Source organism: Micropterus salmoides, unplaced genomic scaffold, assembly GCF_014851395.1.
Source record: "Micropterus salmoides isolate LMB-PRFRI ecotype aquatic unplaced genomic scaffold, ASM1485139v1 Ms_hic_scaffold_2, whole genome shotgun sequence".
Taxonomy (NCBI): Eukaryota; Metazoa; Chordata; class Actinopteri; order Centrarchiformes; family Centrarchidae; genus Micropterus; species Micropterus salmoides.
The window spans coordinates 3,822,881-3,830,368 of NW_024041150.1; the positions used below are offsets into that span (position 1 = coordinate 3,822,881).

A 7,488-nucleotide genomic window follows, 5' to 3' on the forward strand; every position below is an offset into this window, starting at 1 on the left:
TGATTTACCATCTATATATTTAACATTTATAAGCCACCAGCTCATATATCAATCCAGTTTAAGGACACTTTGAAGTTTGTTTAGCCTTTGTGTCTTATTTTATTATCCATTCTGCTGTCTCAACTGTTACCTGCATATGAAAGAGAAATGTTTACAGCACAAGAGCTGATTGTTTTCTACTTGAGGGATTTGAGGTGCAGAGCATTGTTCTAGGATCTTTAGGCTGTCTTCTGCAATCGTTGGTCCGTCTGTTGAATGCCCCTCTGCCCTCTGACTTTGGGGATGGAGGCTTGAATGTTTGATCAAGCCGTTTGTTGAAAGACATGACCATTTTATTGGTTGCAATTCTGCAAAGGATGTAAGAAAAATGACCATAGACACATTTACAATGTCTAACAACACTAATATACAACTTATTCAACTCAGAAGTTATGACTAAGCTCACATCCCTCAGCACAAGATGTGTTTAGAAAGGACAGTTTGTTACAGTTTGCATAATAATTTGCATTCCCAGGACCACAACAATGGCTTTACCTCACCAGAGTCTGTTTTCTCCTCTGTATCCACACAGTCTGCAATAGTCTCTCATTCGGCTGTTCTATTGGCGATATTTCTGAAAACATGAAGTGTATTTGTCCAAATATGGAAATTACTTTCCATATTCAGACAATTACAATGTGCCAAAGCTAGCATGCCCCTGTACATTCCTCTGCTATATGTGTCTTATGTAATTGAAAATTGATATTGATCATGCGGAAGAGCAAATGAGGTCAGAGATGAGGAGGCTGATGATGAAGATCGGAGCAATGTTATCATTTCACACCTGCGTGCACAGTCAAAGTCATTGATGCATTTTTAAACTCTGATTGGCTGACCAGTGTACAAACCAAACAATTCCCAAATTTTGTCCAAATCTATTCAGTGTGCCTAAGAGATTCAAAAAGAGAGGCTGATTTAAACTATAAAACAACTTAGAGCAACACAATGGATGTTGCTTGTATGTGAAAGAGATCCGTCATCAATCCACAACAAATTATCACATAATCTCTACAAGCCTTACAGAGTTTTTCTGCTTCTTGTTTAGGGTTTTCTGGCCTGAAACTTTACCCACCGTGCACTGATCAGCACCAAACAGCAGACAGACACAGTCAGAGACTCGCTGTTGATTTCAGAGCTGCTGTGCTCTGAAGTGATGCCACTAAGATGTCAAAAGATCCAAGTTGTTAAGGTGTTGATGTCGCAGTATTCATGTTAGTCCAACAGTGATCAGCTGTTGCTGTTATTATAGCTGTCATACAGTGAAACGCTGTGGGCATCTTCAGAGGGAGAACTGTTGTTTGAGACAGCAGGTTATGGAAAGGCTGCAGGTTACTTAGTGTGTTTCTTTAGCTGATCTTACTTGAACACTTTGCTGTACAGTGCACTAGCCAGTCAGAATATTTGTCGCATTTCTGGCTTTCCCCATGTTGCTTTTAGAAATGCTTGTGCACCCACACTACCTTTCCAGGGCAACACACACCATGAAGCCAACACTGGCCATCACACTGATGAAGTAGAGACATTTAGAGACATAGAAGACCATTTCCTGGGTTATATAAAGATGAAAGAAAGATGAAAAAGGCAGCAGGAAATGTAGGAAAAAAGTAGGAAATCCTACTACATTTTACAGACCAACAGCAGTTCCAAACATTTAAAAAATGGTAGCAAGCATTTTTGTACACAACATCCTGGATGTAGTCTAGAACTGCTCTATATGAAACATGCAATTAGATAACTTATATTATGAACTGATGCTCTAAAAATAATAGTGAATTTTATTGAAATGTTTCCCGCGACCCTGTAAGCAGGATAAGCGGTTGACGATGGATGGATGGATTGAAATGTTTTGTACAGCAACAAGTCACTGCTATGATGCAGATTTCTACAATCAAGGAAGTTTGATAATTATTTACATACCAGTAAATACAGAGTGTAGATGGCCGGTAATGTCAACGGAAAACCTTTCCAGATAACAATCTATGCAATCAGATATGACATTGTTGTCATGATTTTTTTTTTATCTTGTATGAGTCAAACTGTTAAAACTTGCTGTAATTTCCAAAGTCATAATCATAGTCATACGCAAGTAGTTTCCATTCTTCACAGTGTGACCACGACCAAGAAAAGAGCAGCAAGTGTCTCAGCCTCTACTCATTTTTTTCTTTCTTTCCAAAATTTCAGCATTGTAAACAATTCATGCAATCATGCTCACAACACGCAGCAATAGATGTGAAAGCAAAACTGAAGAAAACATGGACACATGGAAAGGAAAGCTGTACACCAAACTACTTTGTGATCCCCGCCCCCAGATTAACTTACAAGCATAGATAACATAGGAATAAAATAAGGAAATACAGGAGTTAAAAAATTTACACAAAAATAAAAATGTGTTCAAAGGAAGTTCCCACTTACACTTTATCTATCCTAAATAGTAAATAGCATAAAGCTTACTGGTTAAGTGCTGCTGTAACACCACTATGATGTTTAACAAATACCAGCGACTGCAGGTTATCGTCTGCTTCTTAACAGCGCTTGTGACAGGGAGAGAAACTGCACAACGCAGCTTCCTCTGTACCGTTTGTTATTTATTTATTATTATTATTTTGCAAGTGTTACTGACCAACAGTGTTGTGAGGAGCTTTTTGTTATTGGATGATTTGCTGTGGCTTCTTTGACAAACAGTAGGTTGGTGTTCAAGGTTAAGTTCTGTTGTAGTTTAAATGTTCTGAAATTAGTGACACATGTTGTTAGTTAATATTAGATATAGGTACTTAAGTAATAACTGTATTATTAAATTGTACTTTTTAAAATCCAGGGTTATGTATAGAAATTCAATGCTTGTGGATGTGTCGCCAGGTGAACACAAGTTCAGACATAGACCAACCAAAGGGCACCTCATAGGGCAAAAATAGGGTGTCACTGCTGCAATTATTACTAATGCACAGTTTATAAGACTTTATAACCCAGCCTGGAAAATACTTACAATACTTGCAGGTGTCTCTCAACATTATATATCACAACACCTCATAGCTTGGTAGATGTTGATGCTAGCCTAATCTATAGTAAACTGCAGATAACAAAATATATTATTTACAAGATTCAAGGTTCAGCTTTACTGATATTATACAATACAGGGTAGGACAATGAAATGCAGTTGTGTCCCCCTCCATGCTACAAACACAGAAAATGTAAAACAAGTATTACAATATTTCATATTAGAATAAAATAAGATTATTAGAACTAAGATGAAACCGAGTATATAAAGGGAGGATTTAAGGAAGAAATAAAAAGGAAAATCAAATTACGTTCACATGGTAGATATAAAGTGACATATTTACATTTTAAAATGTATTTATTTATTTAACAGGGACAATGGAGAGTGATTAGCTGTACCAAAGTTTGCCAGATAGCTAAATTCAATCAGCAGTCACTGGGCAGGCAAATCCACAAAACAAATATGGAATCAAAAGTTATAATTCAGCAAGGGGTACGTACAGACACAAACTGTGTATACACACATATATAAAGATAAAATGTATAAGATAAAGATTTTCACACACTAAGTGTATTTGCTTTATCAAGACTGTGTAGGTTTGATCAGATTTGACAATGTAGGATATTATGTTTTGAATAATTTGTTGGTAAATCCTTGATTTATGGACAGAAGTCTGTGACGTAAACTTTCACCAACTCAACTCATGATGTCAAATAACATATTCCACCTTCCACTGTCAGGATATAGTGACAGTTTCGGCAAATTTGACTGATGACTGATTTTTAACACTTCTGACTACTTTTTTCTCACTTCCTTAGAAGAGGAGGTGCAGATTAACAGAAACCCACTGCATGTTATCTCTCACCATATTTACTGTAGACTGTGTGGAAGATAACACTTCAGACACTTGTGTGGGGAACTCATTCAGGTGGAGTCTTGCAGCTTTCAAAGGTAAATTTTGTGACATTACTTTTTTCTTATATGTAGAGGTTATAAAAACTGTAGTCGTGAAGATGAATATTCAAAACTGAAAAGACAGCAATTTGTGATTTGTTATGATGGTGGGTAAATTATAGTGTATTGCACCTCACAGCTTTAGTGATGTCACTGAACAATGTTAGGTAGATGTTAAAAAACCTGCTCCCTTTTAATAACCTGATCTCTCAAACAACAGGTTTCACTCTGAAGAATGGACGATTACTACAATAACAGCACCTCACAGAACCAAAGCTATGATTACAGCAACATCACCTCTGACTACTATGATAACAGCGACATCAACAACTATTACCAAAAAAATTATTTTATCATGAATGTGCTGACATGCATAATAATTGGTACCAGCCTTCCTTTGACCCTCGTGGCTGTCTATGCTCTTTATTCTATGGTATGTACATTATGACTGAGAGTTATTTATGTATTATCTGTGTCATGTGTCTGTTGTTTAGTCTGTCTATAAAGGCTGATGATAAGCATTATTATTAATACATTAGAAAGTTACACGGTCATCGTAAGACAAAGAGGTGATATACAACATAACGCAATTGGGAGAGAGAAGAAAAGAAAGTTAATACTGAGGTTAGCTCAGTCAAGCACACACTTAAATGTTTTAACAAAACCAAACAGAATATTTTAGCTGCAGCCTGCATTGATTTTACAGTTTACTGATGGTCAAGTTAAAACTTTGATGTTTGATGAACAAACCAAAACTCTCTATATACTATTTGTTTGTGTTAGAGTAATTAAATATTGTGTGTGCATTAATAATAGCCTAATTGTTTAATTTTTGTTTATGATAGTTCTTTTTAGTTAAATGTAATATATATATAAAAAATGTAATGCACCTTATTATTATGTTTCTCTGGAAACTGACAGGTGAGAAATTATGTGACAGTAAATCCAGTGAAAACATATGAACCTCTGTAACATGAGAGAGCGGTTCACCTGGCCAACACAAACATGACCATCGAACTGCGACTCCAGTCTGTTTGATAAATGAAAAGCTCATGTGTTTGAGCCAGAATGCTTCATATTTGTGGCTGAAAACCTGCTGCAGAAGCTGCAGGAAATCCGGCCCTTAGTCTTGCCAGTGTCATATCTGAGATTTCTGTTTGATGAAAAAGTCAGAAATGGCTCTGACTGCAGCTGCTGTGCAGAGCAAGATGACAGATTGGGAGGAGGTGGACTTCACAACATGTTCACAACTGCTTGGTTACTTTTACCTGCAGGTGAGAAGTGATCACGTTGCTCCGATCTACGTCATCAACCTCCTCGTTACTGACGTCCTTCAGCTCTGCTGCATGATCGCTGATGTCGCACAACCTGTGAATGGGAAAATACATAAGATCTTCACCTATATTTACCAATCTGCTCTGATTGCCAGTGTTTACTTCATGGTCTGCATCGCCCTGGAAAGGTATCTGTCTGTCTATCCAGTATGTGTGGAGCTCCTTCTGTGTCTGAACATTATATTAGTTTATAACTCTGAAGCTCCTCAAAGACTTTGTGTCCATTTTGTGTTACAGGTATTTGGTCATCGTCCACCCGCTGTGGTACCGCTTCAGACGAACCATCAAGACCTCTGTGGCGGTCTGTGTCCTAATCTGGGTCATTCCTCTTGTATATTTCCTCACTTTGTATTTCTCACATTTTTATGTGCCCCACGCAACAATCTCGGCCGTATTCCTCCTCCTTCCCTTCCCACTGTTAATCTTCTTCCTGGTTGGGACCCTCAAGCCCTGTCTGCTTCCATCTCGGTCCCCTCCGATGAAAAACGAAGAATAGTTGGAATTTTGGTTCTGGTGCTGCTTATTTACACGCTGCTGTTCCTGCCCACCATCATTTGTTATCTGGGAGTATCTTGTTTTATAGACGAGACACTCTTCAGCCTGTCTTTTGTGTTTCTTAGGTTCAGTCCTCTTGCAGACTTGTTCCTGTATGTCTTCATGAGGAGGGGGACCATAGACAAGTTTTTGGCCTCTGTGTGTTGCTGCAGAATGGACAGCAATGAAATCAGCAGTTCATCAGTATGAATGATGACAATATTTCCACAGTCAGCTTCATGTAGGCAGAGAAAGAGGGAGAGAGAGAAAGGGGAGGAAACAGGAGGAGAAATGGAGGTGAATAGAAAGTGTATATAGAGACTAGACAGAAATGGGACATTTTAAGTTTTCAAGTGTCTTTACTAATGTTTGTCTACCTTAAATTGTATTTGCTTAAATTTTTTGTACAAACAGGAAAGTATATATTGTTTGTTTATCTTTATTTTAAGCTTGTTTACTCAACGCTGTAGACATCAGCAAGAGAGAGCTCTATTTTGAAAGTATCCAACTGAAAAATCCTTCCCCCTCCCTCCAGAGCCACTCCCCCAAAACACATTTCATGCAAAGTGAGTGCACACGTAGGTCATTTACTTATTACAGTCCTGCGAGAGCAACAAAAACAGATTTTTGTTTCATTTTTGTGACAGAGCATTGGATTTAGTTATTGCCGTTGGGGTGTGAAGAGAATTTCTGAACTAATGGTTCTGAAATAAATGGCCTAACTTAGCTAAATATAAGTTTAATGTTTGGTGTTTGAGTGGTAGGCATGCTAGTTTCTGTGATGTGATTCAGAGCAGGTATTTTGCAGCAGCTGTTGTGTGCTTGCCAATATGGATGAAATCTTAAACCACAGTATATGTCAATTTAAAGGAAATTGTAAATTTTTAGAATTCCAATAAAAATCAGTTTCTAGAGAAAAGTGTGAATGTCTGTCGTTGACCAACTCAGTGAATTAAAACCTGACAAATGCAGTTTCAACAACATCTCTGCTGGTTAACGAATCTCTATTGTGTAAATGAACCTAAAGCCCGACCTGCTGTAAACAGGGAGGCATCCTGCATGTCTGTAAACTGCATGTACACTCTGTGTTTCTCCTTTTTAAATTTTAGCCCATTCAATCCAACAATAACAAGCAGATTTCTCAAACTGTCAGATGTTTTATTTAAATACCTTGACTTTCTGCAGGTGACACTTTGTAAACTAGGAAACAGAATTTTTGGAAGATAAAATGAAAAGCAAGCAAGCAATTGAAAAATGTTTCACTAGATACATGAGGTTTCATTACATACATGAATCCCGCCTTGTGTCTGCCCAGGTGAAGCACGTACATACGTAAATATGAACTACATGAATCATGATGGTGATGATATCGCACCAGACTTTGTTCAAATATGTGGCAGTTTAACAGTGCTTTGTTTATAAGCTGAATATTGAAGCTAATACTTACTAATCTGTTAAACAACAGGTAATTAAATCAACAGGTGTACTCAAAGTCAAATAATTTTAAAGAATCTGCCTCACACTAAAATAAGTGTGTTTTGCTATTATTAAATGGGATATGTGTAAGTAAACATTAGGCATGCTAACATTTCAGTAATGTAGGACAAGAAATTCCATCACAATTAATGTGTT

At 37.3% G+C, this 7,488-nt stretch overlaps 1 pseudogene; it reads left to right on the top strand.

The window, feature by feature from the left end:
• The first annotated feature begins 4,212 nt into the window (after nt 1–4,212).
• Nucleotides 4,213–6,126, top strand: LOC119913056 (annotated as a pseudogene).
• The last annotated feature ends 1,362 nt before the right edge of the window (nt 6,127–7,488 follow it).